A 22,257-nucleotide genomic window follows, 5' to 3' on the forward strand; every position below is an offset into this window, starting at 1 on the left:
GCTTAACTGTATGATGTTGCAATGTAATATGCGACATGCAAATTTGTGTGATGAAGACATGGAAATGAACAATTTACAATGAAAATATTAATTTATGTATTGATATGAGCGTAGTTTGGACAAGTGAGGGATTTTGATGGCTCAATAGTACACTGAAAATAGTATTAAAATTCGTAAGGTCGAGAAGGAAACGTCATAGAACCTAGATAATATGTATGTAAAAATAAACAGCTTGACGCTGAGTCGGTTTAGCGACATCTGTCTCTCTGCCAGTGTACAAGCGATCTAAATCAGTTTTAATATCAAACTTTGCACACGTCTGTTTCTCTCGAAGAAGCTGCTCATTTGTCGGAATCGCCGATATCGGTCAACTATAGCAAATAGCTGCCATACAAACTGAGCGGTCAAAATTAAGAACTTGTATGGGAAACTTTTTTAATTGACGACTTACATATATTTACGAAACTGACCGATAAAAATGTAGATAAAGGTATTTTTTTTTTTTTGAACTTTTATGCTATAAAAAATGCAACTCTGTAGAGTATTATAGTTTCATATGCTGCCGAATTTTTTCTTTCTATAGTTTGTTAGAATTGCATTTTTTTGATCTGTATTGTGATGAATTTTGATTAAGAATCGGTGGGAAATGCTGATTCAAATGTTGATGTAGCATATTTTTAGGTCTAAATATTTTCTTAGTATTTGCAATAATTGACAAGTCTTCGGCATCAATTGCTGCTGAAATGCTTAGTTCCTTTGTGACCACTGTAATGTTCACAAAAAATATAAAATTTCTGTGGGAGCACCTTAATGTTTACAAAAATATAAAGTTTCTGTGGGATGACCCTAATGATTACAAAAATATAAAATTTCTATGGGACCACCCTAATGTTTACAAAAATATAAATTTTTGTGGGACCACCTTAATGTTAAAAAAAAATAATTTGTGGGTCACCCTAATGTTTAAAAAAATATAAAATTACTATGTGACCACCTTAATGTTTACAAAAATATAAAGTTCCGTAGCACCACCCCAGGGGTTGCAAGAATATAATGTTACTTTAGGACCACCCTAGTATATGTATATACAAATGTATCCACACATACACCGTAAATTTTCAACAAATTAATTAAATAATCTTGTTTGCATTGAGCTGTTGCCACTCATCGCGAAAAATATATGAAATTGTAACTGTAAAAATGCAAAGACGCTATGTAGACGCGCAGATTTGAACAACCCAACGACCTTCACAAACACCGGCAACACGCCACTATTTGCATATGTACACATATTTCACTGAGAGTTAATGCAGCAATAAATTTTCATGCTGCTACGTGTTGTTATTGTTGTTCTGTTGTGCTTGTCGTCAAACAGCTCCAGCTAATAAAAAATTGTTAACCGTTTCGCACGCAGCCTCCAACGACTGCAGGCCACCTGTGACAATTGCTTGTTTTATTACTATTTATGCTGCTGTTGTTGTTGTTGTTGTTATTTTTTATTTGCTTATATCGGCAGTTGTCAACTTCACTTTTAGCCGCAGCGTTGTTTGTTGTCAATAGCAATTGCCGACTCCTCACAGCCAAACAAGAAATAGCTTATATTACTATTATTTGTTGTTGTTGTTGTTGCTGCTGTCACTACAAACATTTAATGTCCAGCTGGGTTTGGCAGTTGCGCATCATTCAAGCAACCAASCAGGAACAACAACAATATTTTTTGCCAACAAACCACCACCCAGGCGCAGACATGTGAACGACGTCAGCGTCAGCGTCGGCGTCGCCAGCGCTGGCTAACCAACCAGCCAGCCAGTCATCAATTGATTGCTGGTTTATCCAAATGTCTCGGCTGTCGTCTATTATTAGTTGCGCGTTCGTTTTTGCTTGTTTGCTTTGCTATGCAAAATTGTAGCGCAGCAWAGACAACAACAACAGCAACAAAATTGAAACAACAAAATTATTGATGTCACATCATTATCACAACGTCAATATGTCAAAGAATTAGAATAAATTAGCATAACACGCCCCGATATGAAGCGCCTCGAGGTGTTGTTTGCTATTGTAGTTATTGTTATAACATTTTTAGTTGTTGTATTGTCTTTGGTTGTTGCGGTTTTATTTGTTTTAGCTTTTCGACATCAAACACGCTAACAGCGTTCCGATCGCATTCATTCAGTGTTTTACAAAGAACACACACATACATACATACATACCGACCATTCATGCATATGTAAATTTGTGCCGTTTATTTATACACACACACATACCTATGTACATACAAACATGCGACAAATGCCTGTCGTTAGGAGATTAGCTTTTGCCTCATTGCACAGGCGTACCATCCGGAAGATTGTACACACACACACACACATGCCTTTATACATACATATATTTATTTACGTGGACATATGGCACTGCCAGTGATTTTCGACTTCCCAGCGGTCACATCGACCACCGGCTGCTGTTGGCACACACACGCATGCCTACATACATCGTGCATTGAAAGCTCTGCTGCTGTTAGCGCTAGGCAATATTTTTCGCCATATGATTAGCCGCTTATAAGCCACGTCAAATAAATTCCTGTGTTAGCGCAAAGCAATAGCCACCCAGTGAGCAAAAGTATATGGTTTGGTAAGGTATCTGATTAAAAAATGTATATGTTTAAGCTTTCTAAAGGTTAATCCATTTCAAGGTTCCCGACTTTTTTTTTTAAAGAAAAAATACAGAAACTTCAAATTTAAGGGAGAGTGTTTATTAGAATTTAAAAGAACTTTCTTTGGCATTTATATTTTTGAGCTTATCTCCTTCAAATGTTGRCCGCGCCTACATCTTTGATGGTTCGTCCGTTGAGTTCAATTTTCGAGAACTCGTTCGAGCATTTCGACAGGCAACTGGCGAATGACACCCGTAACGTTTTWCTCCAAGGCCTGAATTCAAGCGATATTGCATGTAAAGTCTAAACATACACACACAGAAAAAAGTCTAACAGCGTGATATACGATCTATGTGGCCAATTGACCGGCTCAAAATGTGAAATTATCTGCTCATCGAAGAGTTCTCTTATTAAATTCATTGTTTGTTGCATGTGTGAGAAGTGACGCCGTCTTATTGAAATAAAATGTCGCCGAGATCAAGAGCTTCAATTTCAGGCATCAAATAGTCGGTTTTTATATCGCGATAACCGGCGCCATTGACGGGTACGTTCTCACCAGCATCATTTGAAGAAATATGGGCCGATTGTTCCGCACCAAACTATAGTTTTCTCTGGATGATATGACAACTCTTGAATCTCTTGAGTTTGCGCTTCCTCCCAAATGCAGCAAATTTACTTGTTTACATACCCATTGTGCCAGAAATGGTTCTCATCGATGAAGCAAATTTGGCTCGAGAACGTCGGATCTTCTTAATCGCACGTGTTGTCACAAAGCTAAGATCTCCTTCACATTTCCTAATTTACTACCCTCACTGTGATGTCTTTTTTGGTCCCACTTTTCTCTTTTCTAAAATTATGTTAAAGTCTTTTGTTCAGAACTTGCCTAATTCCACAGACTTGAGGCATGCTTCCGAAAAGTAGAAAAAAWGTRTGGACTTAAACTKTWATGTCGTCTTCTTCTTTATTGGCATAGCCMCCGCCTACGYGGTTGTAGCCGAGTTTATTATAACAGCTTGCCATACGGTCTTCCTCTTCGGGGTTTGACGCCAAYTGSAGATTTGAAGYGYAGCCTCTYRYGRTCTTGTGATCTCTCATCCKAGGCTGWTTTCTTCTTTTCATTGGGAATGTTTCTTATGTGGCGGGTCCCGAACCCAGCCCACAACACTGAGGAGGGCTGATTTGCCTTCTCACTTTAGCTCGCCCTCAAACGGATGTCTTTTTGACTACCCAGAGAACACCTGGACTAAGACCGAAAGTCGTGAGCTGCTTGAGCCATATGTWAAATAATCCYTTCTGGCCACTCCCAAGTGAATGGCGCTCAGAGAACTCTCCTCACTTGCGTGAACTTCTRCACATGGCTTCATCCTTTTTAAGWTGGAGCCCCCTATCTACAGCGCAAATTCAACTGAATAATTGTAAAATCCGAATAAGTATATTACGAAACTCACCGAGTTCATTCAATGTATTAAAAATCTCGTTTGCCGCTGACTGGGTTAGCTCAGTGAACTTGTGTATCTGCAATTATGCCTGTACGTCTTCGGCGTCACACATTTGCTTTGAGCATTAGCATCTCTTGCTATGTTTGTTTGTATTTGCATTTAAACAATGGCAACCCACGCAACTCTTTTCAAGTCGCAGCTGGCTGGCGGGCTGGTTCTCCGACTGCTGGCTGATGGCAAGGTTGGCCAGCAGCAATCTTGTATGCCGCTATAAAAAAATGTAGACAAAGTAGAAAAGCAAACAAAAAAAATTCACATTCGCAACTACACTGTTTCACTCCTTCTCTCACCTGCGCTACCCCCTCACCATCGCTCTCTCTCTCTCACATGTGTAGTGTGTGTTATTCATTGTGATTATGAAATTCTAATTCTAATGCTAAAAATCTGCTGCCACGCTGATATGAGAGACGATATATCAAAGCTTTTTAAATCCTGTTTATAAATTTCATGCCCATCACCGAGATGTGAGGAGATGAGACGCGCGAAATCTTATACAATTAGATGATTAAGAAAGAAGGAACAACAGCAAAGACCAGCGTCTTAATTTCGTTGGTATTTCCATTGAGCTTCACGTGGGCGTTGGCGAATCCACATTAAGCCAATTGCTTGAAATTAAAAAATTAAAAATTAAATCGCAGAATAAATGAATAAATTCCAAATTAAATAAAAACCTATATTATTTAGCATAAGATGTTTGTTTATTTGACAAGCATAAAATAATTTGTTGTGCTGCGTTGGCTCTTGCGATTTAGTTTTAGCACGGTTTGGACCATAAATATTCTCGCTTTAGAGGCGTGAGATTACTTGGACGTGTGTAGCATGCCGGCAGATCCGTCCGTCCGTCCACATGCAGCCAGTCACGGGAAAACTAATAAAATTCACGATTTTCGTATGATTAGTTGGTTCGGATGATGAGAAGAAGAGTATGGAATTTGGCACATTCATGGGTGTGGTGGATTTTTAAGAAGTTAGTAAGCAAGAATTAATTTATAAAATTTATTTAAAAAGTTAGTTTTAAGAAATTAAATAAAAATGATTTTAGCAGATTAAAGAAAATCCCTTGTAATTAAAGTAAGCAATTTTTAATTAATTTTAATTTAAGTAGATGATTGCAATCTAGTTACGAATTAGTTGAAAGTTAGAACTAGTTTAGAAAATATTGATTTAATTCACTTAGTAAAAAGGACTTAGTTCGTTTTGGGACCAGACAAACTTAATTGAAGTTAAGAAAAGAGATTTCTGGGTTTGAGCAGGAGCAGTGCTGAAAATTAAAACGTTAGTTTATTCGAGACCAAATATAGGTCAGTCAGGCGAGGTTAACTTAGGAAAACTTTCGTCCCTCAAACACGACCAACACTGTCACTTCATCTTTCGTCGGAGACCCTATGAAATATATACTTATAATGATCRGCATGACGAGCTCAGTCGACAGCTGCCGGTTCACCTGCACGTCTATATATATGCGARCTAGTCACTCAGATTCTGAGATATTGGTYTGAAATTTGGCACACGGCTTTTTCATCGCCAGAATCTCCGGCCATATGTCGGAACCACCGTTATCGGTTTACTATATCATATGGATATCATACAAACTGTCCAATSAAAATCAGTGTCATCCCGAAATTTGTCYTAGATTATTGTTTGCTCGAAGGCGGGCTAAGGACTCTCCCTGTATTCAGAAGAATACAGACCAATAAAGCGCACCTCATTCTTTAACAAGGAATTTAAAAATATTTTAGGTGCCTATAACAKAGTCAAACTTTTGGGGGCCAACCCTAAATATGCAAAAACAACTGCATTTAATAATATCCTTTGAGGATCTTTCTTGGCCTAAGTAGAGAACTCAATTAATGCGGAGAGAAATCAAGCCTTGCTTTGGTTAACGAAAACAGGAGCTCCTCAGGAATGTTTATTAACACCTTTTCTATGATCACTTCGAGCTAATGAACTTTTGAGAAAATGTAAGGCAATGCGCCGAAACTGATAGCCCATACATACATACAACCAGTAATGTGATGAACAATATGAACAATATCGACTAACCTAGAGGTAAATGCCCATAAAACGGATCTGGTACGCTTTGAAAATGGGTACAAAATTCCCCCAAGAAAATCTTCGAGGCTCAACGGAATTGACAAGTCAGAAGCATACAAGTACSAAGGCGAAATTTTGGATAGCAAAACTCATTTTGAAACTCAATGTATAAGAAAAATATCAGTGGTGCCCTATATGCATGCAAGAAGTTGCTAGGGTCTACTTGGGGTCTATCAGCTGTCCTAATTCCAATTTTTCTTAACGATGCCTTGGTTTGTTTGACCGCTGTCAGCAAAATTTCAAGAAAAATCTCCTCATACTCTTTTATGTTCCTCATTCATATTGCGTTTTCCAAGCAAACCCTTCTTGAATCTCTGTTTCACATGCCATGGGAAGCSTAATTGTAAATACTAAATATGTTATGAAATCGCCTGCTACTTGTTCTATACCTGTATATTCCGTTCACCACAAGATTTGTATTTGTTGTGCTAACAGATTAAATACTAATTGCTTTTGTATCGTCGCTCTAACTAATTGCTTAAAATATTTGTACGCTRATTGCGAAAATTCAAGTACGATTCGAAGAAAAATCTGCGCATTGGCTTCGTAAAACTAACGGAGGGAGCGCTCGTTTGTGAAGTGTGGCGGGTTTTTCCACCATTTCACCACCATTCAACAGTGCAGCTCAAGGTGTGTGAATTTTTATTTGACTGGAAGTTGGAAACAGCTGTGAAAATGTGTSAGGATATATGCATACCTGTTCATTTATATACCTTCCCACATATCTATGCAACACAACAACACTCTCCCGAATTCCCCGCACAAGTATTAAACCTATGTACATACATATGTTGCTACCTCTTCATTTACGTTTTGATTTCTTTCTTCAGATGTTTGCTTAGTCGTGTATTTTCCAAAATTTCTCGCTTTGTTTATATATTTGCCCATCTGTGTTTACTCACAAATTTTCCGCATTTAATAAGCACATTTCAGTCCGGTGTGAACACCCATAATTTCCGAACATCAAAAGCCATTGGCAACAAATGTGTATTTCGTTTTCGACCTTTCCACATTTATTTTCAAATAACAATGTTTCTTTATTTAATTGCACCTTATTGCAGGCACGTATATATGTTCATATGTATATTATATACTTACTCGCTTGTAGCATTACATAATCACACTTATATTGCGTTTTAATTACAGCATCCTTTACGCTTGAAATGCTCCCTCCAAATGCCTTTGATTTAGCCATTTGATTGATTTACTTCGAAATGAACACAACAGTTAATTATGAGGAGGGGCATGGTGTGAATCGATATCTTATAGGGCAATCACTTTTTGGGGAAGTTTTTACATTTATATACTTAATAACTTTTTGTATAGACTTAACCATCGAAGTATAGGTTTTCGAGTATATTGTTCGAACTTGACTCCAAAAGCAGGTGAAAAAGCGATAAAAAAATGCTATGTTTGTGAGTCTCATTGTTTTATATTTCAAAACTGTTGCATATCGTGGGAAAGTACCTATATTTTTATCTAAAAAAGGCTACTGCCTTCGAAAAAAGTATTTAGGACAACCCGATGGATTGTCGGTTCTTGGAGAGAAAAATAGAAGAAAAAATAGATAAGATAGAGATATTGAGCTTTATTTGGAACTATATTACTGTATTAAACTCTCTGAATATACTATAGCTTATTGGAAAAACAGTAATAAGGATTGATTCCACAAGTTCTAAAAACTTCCTTGGATCCATTACAAATCTGCTTATTTCTGCACCAAGTTAGGTCTTATAAGCAGGATGGGATGGCAAAAACTTTAATCTCGGAAATGTCAGACAGTCAAAGCGTCCAAACAACTTCGAGAGAGAAAAGCCGATGAAAACTGCTATAAATAGTGAACAACGAATCTTGATGAGGATAAATACCTTAATAGGTTTCTAGCGTTTTCATAATAATTTAACTTCGGAGAATCGCTGGTCCTTTACAAATCATTTTTGTTTTTTTGTTTTTTCAAATAAAAAATGAAATATTTTATCAGAATTTTTATTGTTACAAACATAAACTATTAACAAAGAAATTCTGAAATTTTAGGAAAAAAGTGTTTTCAATTCGGTCCGGCGACCTCTCGGAAAAGAGATGCAGGATAAATCCTTACAGGATCACCTAAAGTGAGAAAATACATGTTTTAGTTAAAACCTTAATTTAAAACTTAGTGGAAGAAAAAAACTGAAAAATATATTTTTGGCAGACATTTTTACAAAAAAAAAAAAATGAAAATTTCTCGAATTTTTTGTTTTTCAAATATTTGTAATCGAAAAAATCCCTTCATCCAAGTCTTTAAGAAACCTGTGTAAAATTTCATGAAGATCGGTTGAGTATTTCTCGAGAAATCTTGCCAATCGACTACAAAAACGCAGTTTCGAGAAAACGCGGTTAAAGACGGCACACTTAGCCTAGATAGCCTCGATCGCACAAGTTCTCAAGATTGGATCTCTAAAACTCTTACTCGGATTAACTTGAAAATTTAGTACAAAATTCTAGAGATAATATTTCCTTTTTTTAAACCATAAACCCATGTAACCCCTTAAGGGGGTATTCTAGTCTAGAAATAAAATTTTGGGCAGTTCTTTGAATTTTATTTAAAAAAATCTAAAAAATATTTTTACTATCCATTTTTTATAGTGTTTTTATTGATATCTTAAAAATACAAAAAAAAAAAAACTTTACAACAAAATATTAAAATACTTAGAGGGGGAGAGACAGCTGTAAAAAGAATGGCGCATCCTGGTGACATTGATCCTGACTCTCCTGGTTCTGAAAAAAAATCAAAAGGAATTCTTAATCAGTAAGGATGCTGTTATGTCCCTATCTCAGGGAACATGAAACAAATTTTTTTTTTTGTTTGAAAAACTGCGGCTGAATTCTTTTAAATTTTTTTTAAATATTAAAAACAATAATTTAGGCACGATGCTGGTAGGAACGATAAAGGATTATATAAAGAAGGTTCATACAAAATGTATAGAACTTGAGATAATTCCGGTACCGTGTGGAAAAAAGTAGTTTCGAAAAGAACGCGTTTAAAAAAGTGAGTAAAATTTCGGGCAATCTAAGTCATTTATTAGTGTGCTAGGCACTGCGTCACTAAAGTAACTGTAGCTCCTAAAATAATTTTAATTTTTAAAGATCCTTTTTAGGATATGTTTTTAAGCGTCTAAACTTTAAATATATGAAAAAAAAATCGAATTTTTTTTTTAAATTCTAGAGTAGAATACTCCCTTAACACTAAAACCCAAAATTTCAACTTTTTTTTATGAAAAAAAGTGGTTCAAAATTTTTAAAAATCCTAGCTTGGGCGACAGTGACATGTGCGATGAATCCAGTCTTAAATTTTAGAGCAATCGATAGAACAGTTTGTGAAAAATCGGAACGCCAGTTCAACCAACACAAGATACGTATGCTCTAGATTTATGCAAATAAAAAACGATGTTTGAAACCGCCACATGGGATGATTTCCTTAAAGTGAAAATGTGTTGGTCTCATATTAACCGGTTGATTATTAACAATTTGATGTTAGCTCTTTTGAGCCCATAATCGTTCAGATATTAACCGAAAGTCCTAGAAGCCTCTTATGGATCCATAACCCTCCACTAACTCCATCTGCAAAATTCAGCTTAACTATATAGAGAAATCGTTAATTGGAAGGGCATAACCGATTTTGATAGCAACTTTTATAGCAATTTGATAGGTACTCAATTATATTTTGTCTCTCTTTAATTTGTTCGTATATCTAGATTTAGTATTTTATCTTTCGAAAAAACCGTTTGAATCCATATATATTTTGATTGATTAAATTTCAATCACTACACTATATTGTCATTGATATGTGTATTTTTGCTCAAGAAAGTGACGCCATGCATATTTTAAGTAGTATATCTTGAAATATACTTACATATACACATATATCATGTGTATCGCTCCCTATTCTCGGCTAGCTTTCTTCGAAACCCAAATACACTCCGCGGTACACCTACAACAACCAAACAAAGATCCAAAAAACTAAAAAAAAACAGAAATCAATTACTCCATATGGAAAAAAGGTGTTTCATCAAGTGTGTAATGCTTCCGGCCGATTTGAAATTCAAAACCAATTAACAACTAAAAATCTGTGCCGCAGCAAACTACCGAAAAAACACAACTGTTGATGGGCACTACAAGCAAGTGCGGTAGAAAAAACGATAAAGTGGTGCAAAATTAATGCAACAAACGAAAGAAAATCGTTGAAAGCCTCTGATCCCCAAGCGTATGGTGGAATCTTACGTAGCAGAAGCCAAATCAATAACTGCAAGCATCAGCATGTCTTCCATTTTTTCCATACTAAATTTTATATATTTTTTTGCGAGTACCTTAAAACGAAAAAGGCGTAGAGATAATACAACTAAAGTAAGCTTTCAGAATGTTCGAGGCTTGTCAAAAGAAATTTTGCGCACCCGTACCCTTTTTTGTGCGAAAGCTGTGCAAAAAAAAAACATTTCAGCTGATCTTGCAGTGATAAAATATCGAATTACGCCAATAATAATGAAGCAGCGCTCCAGCCACTCAGGGGAGTTGAAAAAAATTAAAGAAACCCCAAAAAGAATAACAACGAAATTTTGGAATGTGTTATTGATTGTGCGCTGCGAATCAGCAACGAAAAATATAAGAATTAAAATTAAAGAAATAAAAAGAGCCATAGCTACTTAAGAAAGCTGAAAGCACTTTATTTGTCATTAAAAAGGGCGCTGCTTTTATTTTGTGGAGACTGCTGTAAGATGAATAATTTTTGAAAATTTTCTAATATTCATTTTATGTAGTTTGGTTTACCAAACGCTTTCTTTTACCACCTGAAAACAATCGAGATAGATATTTGGTTATAAAGGGTTATCCAATTCGAGGTTTCATACTTTTTTTGTTTTTATGAAAAGATCACAGAAACTTCAGATTTAATGGGGAATGTTTTATAATTCGAAAGAATATTCTTCGGCATTTATTTTTTGAAGATTATCTCTTTTAAATATTGGCCGCGGCTACGTCTCAGATGGTTCATCAATTGAGTCCAATTTTCGATGATTCGTTCGAGCATTCCGACTGGTGACTAGCGAGTGACACGCGCGATGGTTTGCTCCAAGGCCTGAATCGAAGATTGATTGTCCGCATAGACTTTAGACATTACATATCCCCACAGCAAAAAGCCTAAAGGTGTGATATCGCACAATCGTGGTGGCTAATCGATCGGCTCAAAGCATGAAATTATCTGCCCACCGAAGTGTTCTCTCAATAAACCCTTTGATTGATGCGTTGTGTGGGATGTGGCGCCGTCTTGTTGAAACCAAATGTCGAGCTCACGAACTTCATTTTCAGGCATCAAATAGTCGGTTATCAGAAGGCGATAACGGTCGCTATTAACGGTTACGTACTTACCGGCTTTATTTCGGAAGAAATATGAACCGATGATTCCAAAGGCCCACAAACAACACCAAACCGTGGTTTCTCCTGGATGAAGTGACAGCTCTTGAATCTTTTCAAGTTGTTCTTCGCGCCAAATACGGAAATTTTGTTTGGATACGTAAGATCCGACGTATTCCGACTTGGAATTTTTCAAGATCAGTTGGTTGTATTTAAAATAAATTTTTTTGGTAACCAACTAGCACCAACTATTTCAATTCAAATTTGCTTCCTTTAACTACAACTATCCTAAGTGATCTTCTCCTTCATCTTTCACATAATATTTTTTTTTTTATTTTTTTTTTTTTATATTCTTCCTTTTCTAAGCATATGTCTCCTTGACCAACCAACCGCCACTTGGCATTATCCTTGAACTTGAGCACAACTGACCGCAAGCTTTTTAGGCCACTAATAACTTAACATATCCTCATTCCTCAAGACAATCTACAAACATTCTTACAAAGAAGAAAATAAAAAAAAAAACCGCCATACAAACTGGCCACCTCCGCTTCACATTTGACTGCGGATTGTCTGCACTCATGCCACGCAGCTATCACTTCAGCGCCGCCGACTGTTGCTCAGGTGCCGCGCGAAAAAAGCGAAAGTCATCGTCGTTGGTTTTGCTTTTCAAAAAGTGTACCATAAGTGTGTGTGTGCGTGAGTGCATGTTTGTCTGCCATTTGAGCGTCCCATCGCCGAATGCTGCTTAAGGATCGCGTGCGCCGCCGCACATCTGCTAACCCAAATAACTTCAAATGCATACAGATGGACCTCGATCAAGATAGCAGTACCTCTTTAGGCATATTCAGTGCTCGTATGCCCTTCGTTGCCCTTCAGCAGCATTTGAAAGGTCGCTAAGCATCGCGCGGCCACTTTTAACGTCTCCTTCTACGCTACTATTGTTCGCTCATATTCGTTTTTGGCCACTTGCGCGCCGCTCTTTCTTTGTCTTATATTATATTCTTATTGTTATTATTATTCTCAGTTTTTTTCCTTCGCCGCATTGCGTTCAGTTCTTTAGGCATTTTGGCATTCTACTAAAATAATCATGAGTTGGCAATATTTTTCAAGTATTTCCTAGAAATTCTCTCTTGCAGCATCCCTTTATTGTACTACTCTTATTCTTCGTCTTATCCTCCTCGTAGTTTGAGCCGGTGAACTTTTCATGGTTTCTGTCTAATGAGTTGCATTATGTAAATTTTCTCCGACTTCTACCTTATTTGTTGACACAATATTTGTTTCATCGTGCTATTGTCAATGTTATTTTAGGATACTCCGCTTTAATCATGACTCTTCTCAATTTTGTAGACGCGTCATGGCATTATATGTGTTAAATATAAATATCAAATATGGTAAATGTGTGTGGTCAGATGATTTGCGGTTTTGGCAGTTTCTACTTCAAAATAATGTCGCTATTCAATTGATTTTTCAATGAAGACCTCGTTGATGTTGGCTAGATGTGTCTTATTCTGATGTGTCCTACTTGCTACACTCAGCAAGACGTTGTGGTATTGATCGCTTCTTGAGTATAAACCTGCTCTTGAAACATGAAAACTAGGTTAAGTTAGGTTAGGTCAATCTGGTAGGCCAATAAGCCACGCATAGTTCAGTTTTGGTACTTTGCGGTGCCAGATGGAGTTCAGTTGCTAGATCGAAGAGGATTCATCCTTTAGGAAAACTAACTTTTCGTTATTTAAGTCTCTATAACGGCGAAATTTCTTTACTATGGACGTCATTTTCAATTAAGAAATAATTTCAGTTGTTCTATCTTCAGACTTAAGACCTATAAATATCATATAAAGCTGCGTATTGTATTGTCGAGTTCTGTTTTTATTACGTTTAACTCGTAAGTATATATTTCGAAGTTATTCTAACCTATATTTCTTCCATTTTCAGATTTTAAAAGTGACTGTGATATATACTATATGGTAAGTGATTTTTTCAAGTAATTTTATAAACCGTTATGTACAATTTTTTACTGTTATGTAACTGTTAATGCCGTTCATTTTCTAACATACTCCAAATTTCTCAGAATATAATCCGAAAAATATCCTGGGAAGCTGTGAAGTTTTCAATTCTTTCCATTGAAATATTTTCATCTTCTGCTTTTAAACCTTTTCTTTTAAAACACTCGAACACATTTGTTCGACAAAGCCATCCTTATAACTGTTTTATTCATCATATTTCTTGGAACTATATGTTATATAAATGTATAATCATCTCTTTTGGAAGACAGTATTATGGTAGATAAATCTGGGCTTGCTTGTTCATGATTGGATCTGTTACAAACAAAATCGAGTATTCTTTTTCGTCAAATATACCATATTTCTCATTTAGGTACCGATTCTACCAGCCAACTTCAATAAATGTAAAAAAAATGGGCTGGAACTTACCTTTTCTCTAGCTAATAAAAGCTGACCATTTCCCAAAGCATCTCTTCTGGATTGGTCTACGACTGTTATACTGAGTGTGGCTTGAACTTTTAAGCTTTTTTAAGAGAGAACTTATACATAACAATCCACATCTTTTCAGAATGTATCTTTGGCCATAATGACGTATGTTAGTAAGAGTGAGCTTAAAAGCTCAAAAGTTCATGTTACGTGATAAATCGGATATTCATATATAGAGTTTTTGAGACTCAGAATTCAAAACTTGTTTGTAATAAAAAAAGGCTCTTTGAGCTTTTTAATTCTGAAAAAAAGCTTTCACTGTTTTAAAGTTGTTTGCTGAATACTTTTGCAACTAACGATAACAGTATTCGGCAAAAATTTTTAAAATAGCGGAAACTTATTTTCAAAATTAAAAAGCTCAACTAGTCTTTTTATAAGATTTTTCACAGAACTTGACTCAAGCGCCACCTGTCGAATATAAATAAGAGAATGAATATAAAATACTTCTGTATTAACTTTATGGTTTGTTTTAAACTTAAAAGCTTAATCTAACCTTTTTTAGCTAAATTCTAGTTTCCACGTTTTTAGTTGAATATCTGTTATCTATATAAATATAATATAATAGAGCATATGTACGAATCTTCAATTCTCGGAAATAACTTTTTCCATAGCCTAAAAAATGTTTCCGAAAATACTTTCCAAATTTCCTAACATTTGTTCAATTAATATCAAATTTCCACCAAATCTATCGAGATTAGTGAAGAGAGTGCCTTCGTCATGGCTAATTATGATTGAAGTATTAAGAGAACGGGCCTAACGCCGCACATAACTGTCAATAAGCACACACTGCGAGTGCTTCGAACAATGACTGTTGAAATCAATCAGCATTTGAAGCAATCAATTTGTCAACTAACTAATTAGTTCCACGCTTTTATGTGGACTCATGTACACGAGTACTTAAGTGTTCACACATATTTGCTCGAGTGGGTGCATTAAAGACATATGTGTGAATATACTTTTCTGAATTGATGCAAAAACTTTCGCTATTGAAATGCAATTTATTTTCGGTGAAAGTGTTGGCGAAATTGCATAAAAGGGGGTGGAAAAGAAATATGCCACTTAAGCACAAAGCAACTATCAACAGTGGAAAGGGATTTTCGCACTTTCGCACAGTATTTACGCTTCATATGAAGAATATGCGATTGTAGTTGGATAAAGCAGTAGGGGTTTTGCTTTTGTAAGTGTAATTTGTCGAAACTATTTCGAGTCACAATTTTGTTCACTGAGAGTAATGAATCAGCTGATTTTCATAACCAGAATCTTCTCTCGAAATAGTTGCATACTCCCCTCAAATCATTTGCCATCTTCCCAACTAGTAAATTCATAATTCTTAATTCTGGAATATGAAGATCACACCCATCTGTACATCTGTCAAACTTTCAGCAAGTAAGGACTCGCAAGAGACACTAGTCCCCTAGAAGCCATTGAAGACTAGATTAAAGACCTAAACATAATTTCTCTCTTAGCATTTACAGATTTCGCAGCACGAAAAAATGTCAGCAGATATTACTATATTGTTCTTCTTCTTCTTCTTTATTGGTTTAGAACCGCGATTATAGCCGAGTTAACAACAGCGCGCCAGTCGTTTCTTCTTTTCGCAAGGTAGCGCCAATTGGAGATTCCAAGCGAAGCTAGATCCTTCTCCTTCTAATTGAGTGGAGGTCTTCCTCTTCCTCTGCTTCCCCCCGTCGAATACTTTCAGAGCTGCAGTGCTTTCGTACATTCGGACGACACGATCTAGCCAGCGCTGTCTCTTAATTCGCTGAACTATGTCAATGTCATCGTATATCTCATACATCTCATCCTTCCATCAAATGCGATATTCGCCGTGCCCACTGTATAAAGAACCATACTTTTTCTGCAGTACCTTCTATCGAAAACTCGTAACGTGTCTTCGTCCAAACCTCTGCACCATATAGCAGGACGGGAATAGTGAGTGACTTGTAGAGCTTGGTTTCGGTTCGTCGAGAAATGATTTCACTTCTCAATTGCCAACTCAGTCCGAAGTAGCACCTGTTGGCAAGAGTTATTCTGCGGATTTCGAGGCCCTATTTTATTATATATTATTCTACTATACCAAAAATTCCCGTAGATTGCAAGTTATGTCCGTGGTCTTTTGCAAAAAACCCGAGCATATGAGTACTAGGGCAGACATGGTCACAGGTAAGACTATAAAAACCTTCAGAAATTTATTTACGCCAATTATAAATTAAGCCATTCGTTCTTGGTCGTCTTGTCGAGAGAATTTAGTCGAATCTCGTGTGCTTTAGCAAACTTTATATTTCTCTAGGATCCATTGGGAGATATTTAAAAACATCCCTAAGCATTGAACAATTGGGCCGCGTATCAAATATTGGAAGTGAATTTTTCTAACTAAGCTTTTTTACTCCCTTTGTGATTAGACACAGAGCTATGAAACGCCCGCACATTGAAATATTTAAAGAATCTGCAATTATCGAACACAAAATCGAAAACAGAATCGTAAATAGAATTCAACAAAAGGATTTTCGCCAAACACAAAATGCCACAAGCATTTTCAGCCGTGCCGTGGATTGTCGGTGGGCAGCATAACTCATGGGATGCAGCGTGGACTGTGACGCAGCGTTGGCTGCATGCTTGCGGCAGCCGTTTGTGACACGTGACGCGTCATATTGCATACGCAATGCAGTGATTTGCCACGCTACTCGTGCGGGGAGTGTAAAGTGGCGAGTTGAGCAAATACACAGTTCAACATTCGCAACGCTCAAATCGAAATATCCGCACCACTTTGACACGCCAACTTGGACGTCATTTGATGGCACACACATCGTCATCAACACCACCACCACCACCACCCGCATGTAATCTCTGTAGTTGCCGTGCCACACGCGGCAGCAGCATTAGCGGCATAACAATGACAACGCACATCAACACTGTGCCGCCACCCGAGTCCACAAACCGGCGCATGACGTCACATGCATTGACATGTGCTTTGGCCCACCTTATGGCACACTGTGTTGCAAGCGCTTTTGTGCCACTTGTCTATCACCTCCACCATTTGTTGTTATTTTCAGCCAGCCTTTCATATGGGTACCACGCCAGCCAAAAGCCACTGGAGGGCGAAGTACTGCCACACAACAAATAAGGCTTGTTGCATGGCGTCTGTGACGTGTTGCTCTCTCGGCTGTGGGTGGGAGGTGTCGTGCACGCACACAGCCTAATTTCGGATTGCTGCTGTTCAACGAATGCTACGTATGCTGTCGGATTTGTAGCCATTGCTTGCAGCTAGCTGGCGTTCGGTGTGTGTTTGCGTGGGTCTCTGGCGTGTATTTACTTTTCGTTAGCATAACTGCTTACCGCCACAATGCCAGACGTGTCGTGCCAGCCCATGTTGACAATTATCCGCAACTTTGGAGAGTAGCACTCAGTTGGTTGCGAGCAAATCGATCATAAAACGGATTTACTAACAGCTGTGCAACAAATGTGACAGCATATCGTACATAGCAGAGCATGGTAGGATTATTTTCGGGGTTGAAGTGTATCTGTATAACTTATGCAACATTTAATCTTTGTTCACTGTAATGGATTTCCGGATTTAAGAGAACGTAACGAGTATGTTACTATTTGTTTTTTAAGTCTTACGAGTTTTGAAAAATATCGGTAAAATATCCCTGTCTACCTTTAACTTTTCCACCATCTTCGGCAGTAAAGCGTTAATTTCGACCCGAATGTCTGCCTTGAGTTCAGCAATCCGATACGAGATTTTCTGGTGTAAACTTTGCTTTTCATGTAACCACGGAAAACGAAATCAAAGCAACCAAAGCCGGAGCTCGGAGAGACCTATAAGTGTCAGCTTTTTTTTTTCAAACCGGACGTAGTCAGTATTATTGGCTTTAAAATTAGTGTTTTCGCGAATTTTCTGCTTATTTCAAATTTGAGTTGTGTAGTTTGGTACTCAACGACCTCTGGCCTTTCCGTAAGGCCTCTTATTATCGTTGGCACTTCCAATGAGCCAAATGCTCATTATTCGACTTTTCCTTTAACTATTTAGACTTTGTGCCAAAACTACTTCGTTATCATATTAGAAAGGCTTTCATAATCTGAGTATCTTTGATTTATTGCTCAAATTTTTTAGTGGATTAGAGTGGTTTTTGGCAAGCCCTAATGCAAGTTGACTAATCCTTGCTATAGAGTCATGAAGTTCTGTACTTGACCAACTGAATATGTCTTTTTTGGCTGTTCTTGTAGAGGCAGGAAACATGCCTGAAGTAATTTCCAGTAATCCTTCTTTGTTGACAGTCCTAGTTCGGCTAAAACCCGAGTCCGTTTCGATTACGTAGGAAACTTACAATGGGTGCATAAAGTTCTGTTCTTGTTGTTGTAGAGTCTCGAGTCCGTTCTGATTACGTAGACCCGGCTATCGTGGGAACTCGATTATTTCTTTTCGTTGAAGACTTCGAGTTGTTCGACCAGAGCATTCAATATCTTCTGAGTTATTTCTTTCTCACGTAGTTGTTCATTGCTGTTTCTTCATTTCTTATAACCTTTGATTGGAAAATACTGTATACAGAGAGAAATTCTCGGAGGACATGTTGACAATTGTGCCAGGGTGCATTTTAGTTCAAATGATATAGATTGGAGCGATTAGTCTTTAGAAAATTAAAATAAATCACGCAGCAAAACGTACGCGGAAGAACGCAAAAATAGCAAAAGTAATTATGCTGGAACCAATCAATGTTGTAATTGTAAATTAACATTTGTATTTATGTGCTTATCCTTTATTCCCAAATTGTCGTCTGTCTGTTTATTGTTGCCACTACCCGTCTACAAGTATGCCGCTTATCCAATTGCCTCAATTTACTGTCGCTTTGGCGGGGGTAAAACGCGTACAGCTTTCGCCTTTGACCCACCACTCATTTTACTTTTCCCCCCACCAAAAAAATAGTATATATTCCGCTTGGGTTTCCATCTTGCCGGCGACAGCCAGACCTTGACGGCACACGCCTCTCGCAATGTGTAACTGATGGCTCGTAGATGGCGGGAATGAGGCCGCGTGCCCCGCTCACTGTGGCATGTGGCGTGTGCATGTGTGTATCCAGCGCATCATTATTTGCAACACTCGTGTGTGGCACGTTTCACCGATTCTATTGTATTCGCTCGTTGAGCAGGAACAGTTAAAGCGGAAGGAGAAGCAATTGCAGCAATTGCAAAAAATAAGGGCGGCTTTTCGAGTTGAGATGAAGCAGGCATAACCTTTGCGACTGTGTGCTGGAACAAGTCCTGTATACCCACCCAAATGTTCGAAGCACAAGCCGCCAGCTGTGACAAAAAGTTTCATTTCGGGTTCGTATGTTGTTACAGTTGGATTTATAATTGACTTTGTTGCAACAATTTGTTACTGTTTTGTTGTATTTTCATTAGTGGCAGCCGTCAATACAACGGAACTTTGAGGAAACTCTTCAAGAAGCTTTTACAAAGTACCGTTTTAAGTAAATTAGAAATAGTTTATGAGACATTATTAAATGATATGAGCTCGTTTGGCTAGTAAAAGCTCAAAACAGTTGTTCAACTCATGGAGGAATTACGGCAGATGTGTGAGCGAAGCAAAGACCGGACAATGTTCATTTGTGTACCACCAGTCCAAATATGTAAAATTTCTTATTTTCTATTTCTAAATTCTCTTCTTACATCGATTGTAGCTACTCCCTTTAGTCTTCTCTTTCCGCGAAATATAACTGCGGTCTACTCTTTCAATAAGTTGTAGAATCTTATATGCATCACTGCGGCCATATTCGGTTATTATCTGCTGTCTCCGGCTCACATTAGTCCTCACTAGACCTCCTACGCTTTCTATAGTTTTTCCTGGTAACGTTTATTTCTAGTATCAGCGGATTTCGCTGGCTCTCATTAGTCCGCACTGGTACTACAAGATTCTCACTGGCTCTTAACAGCTCTGCTTAGTTCTGAATGATTCTCATCAGTTAAAGTTGGTTCTCTTCGGTTAGCAAAGGCTACCCCGGCTCTCTTTGACTTTCCTACAAGGGCTTATTCAGAATTGTTCACATTTAGGTATTTTAAGAATAGCAAATCGACTGAAGGTGGATCTATGAACTTGCCATAGAATAGATATTGACTCAAGACGCTCATTTCGACTAATACTTCCAGCCGAAACATACAAATCTGTATTTTCCAATTTTTAATTTGGACTACGATTGAAAAAATTCTCAAATATATTTCACCAACCCTTATTTTACCAGATGAGTTGAAAAGTACCCGGCCTACCATAGTAAAACATATTTTTTTAGCAAAATAATTTTTTTTTATACAACACAGTTCTCTTCAGGGGTGATAGATAAACTCCAACTTTTCGATACCATTGTTGTTGTACGATTTGCTCTTTACTTCAAAATAGGCCTCAGGGTCGACTATCACTCATTCATTCGACGAAAATTTCTACCCGGCCAGCATTCTTTTGAGATCTGAGAACAGGAAGTTGTTGCTGCGGTCCTAATCTGGATAACACAGTGGATGTGGAAGCAATTCGAAGCCCAATTCATGGATTTTTGCCATCGTTTTCATTGACTTGTGACATGATGCATTGTCTTAGTAAAATAGCACTTTTTTTGCTTCAAACGCGATCGTTTTTCGGTGATTTCGTCCTTCAAGAGGTCCACTAACGCTATGTATCCACCGCTGTTGATATTCCTTCCTTTTTCAAGACAGTCAATAGAAATGGTTCCATTGGCGCCCCAAAATACAACCAACCTCGCCAGCCGTTGTTTTTGGTCAAAAGTGAGCTTACGCGGCACCAACTTTGCACAGAGCTTTCTCATACCCAAATATTCGTCATTAACATGTTGTACACTTTTATTTGATATCTTTAGAGTCCATGCTATATATCTCGAACAGTCTAACTTTACGGCCATTTAAAACTATTTTATGGGCTTTATTGATGTCTTCGTCGGTAACAACCTCTTTAGAGCGTCCACTGACGGGGAACGGTCTACGGTGCTCATTTCACCATGTCTAAACTCAGTACCGATCATTGATAGTTGATTTGCCTGGGGCAGTGTCCGAAAACTCATCATCCAACAAGTTTTGTTTCAACTGTATTTTTCCTTTCAAAAAACAATATTTTATCCATTTTTTCGCAATAACAAAAGTAGCTTTACTCAAAATGGTTTAATTCACAAATTAAAGAGCCGACAGCTGAGAAATTTAAACACGCGCCTTTTGAATATTCGGACTAACTAGAAATCATGTAGATTTACTCCTAGTAACACCAACTATGTGTCAGACGAGGGATTTTGAATTGACGTTATGTGAGTTTTTTCAATCATCTTTAGAAAAAATCCCCCCCACCCTCCTAAGCAAAATATACATACTGTAATTAACCTCTTAAAAAACTGACTTCGATCTCATACACATTTCGAAATTTTAGAAAAACACAACAACTTCGCTGAGCTTCTATGTATATTAGAACATTCAAGGGCGTGTCATGGTTTCCTACTACTAAAATGTTACGTCGTGAGCATAACCTAAAAATGTACGCTCTCCTTATCTTTTTATAGCAGGAAGCAAGCAATTTGTTGTTGTTGTTGTTGTAATAGCGCTGAAATCACCTGCAGCATCTGTGACCTTAACGAAGGATGCCACTAAAGGCAAACTGCGAACACTTTGTAACATGCATATATGGACATATGTAGAACATATATATATACATATGTATATACGTATGTACGCATGTACTGTATATGTATGTGTGTAAGTGCATTTTCAGTTTAATTCAGTTCAGTTCAGCTGATCTTGCTTTGGCAGGTTGTTTCAAATTTAAAATGAATTATCCCCAAACATTTTGAAGTCATCAAGGCACACATAAACACACACACACTTATGTATGTACGTACATTTATCTAGTGTGTGTGTCTGCTCGTCTGCTGCACTAATTATACCCTCAGTGCACCGCAAAACATCCTCCTATCTCATGCCACGCCGGCAGCTACACATAACCCAACCCAAAAATATATTTCAAGCACGCTCAAACATTGCCACCGCTTGCAGCCATCACCACCACTACCACCAGCAGCCGCACCATTACTCTGCTATGCTGTCTGCACCCTGAAATCTGCTGGCTCATCCCAACACACAATGCCATGGCAAT

Source organism: Bactrocera latifrons, unplaced genomic scaffold (genome assembly GCF_001853355.1).
Source record: "Bactrocera latifrons isolate USDA-ARS-PBARC rearing strain unplaced genomic scaffold, ASM185335v1 scaffold_24, whole genome shotgun sequence".
Lineage (NCBI taxonomy): Eukaryota > Metazoa > Arthropoda > Insecta > Diptera > Tephritidae > Bactrocera > Bactrocera latifrons.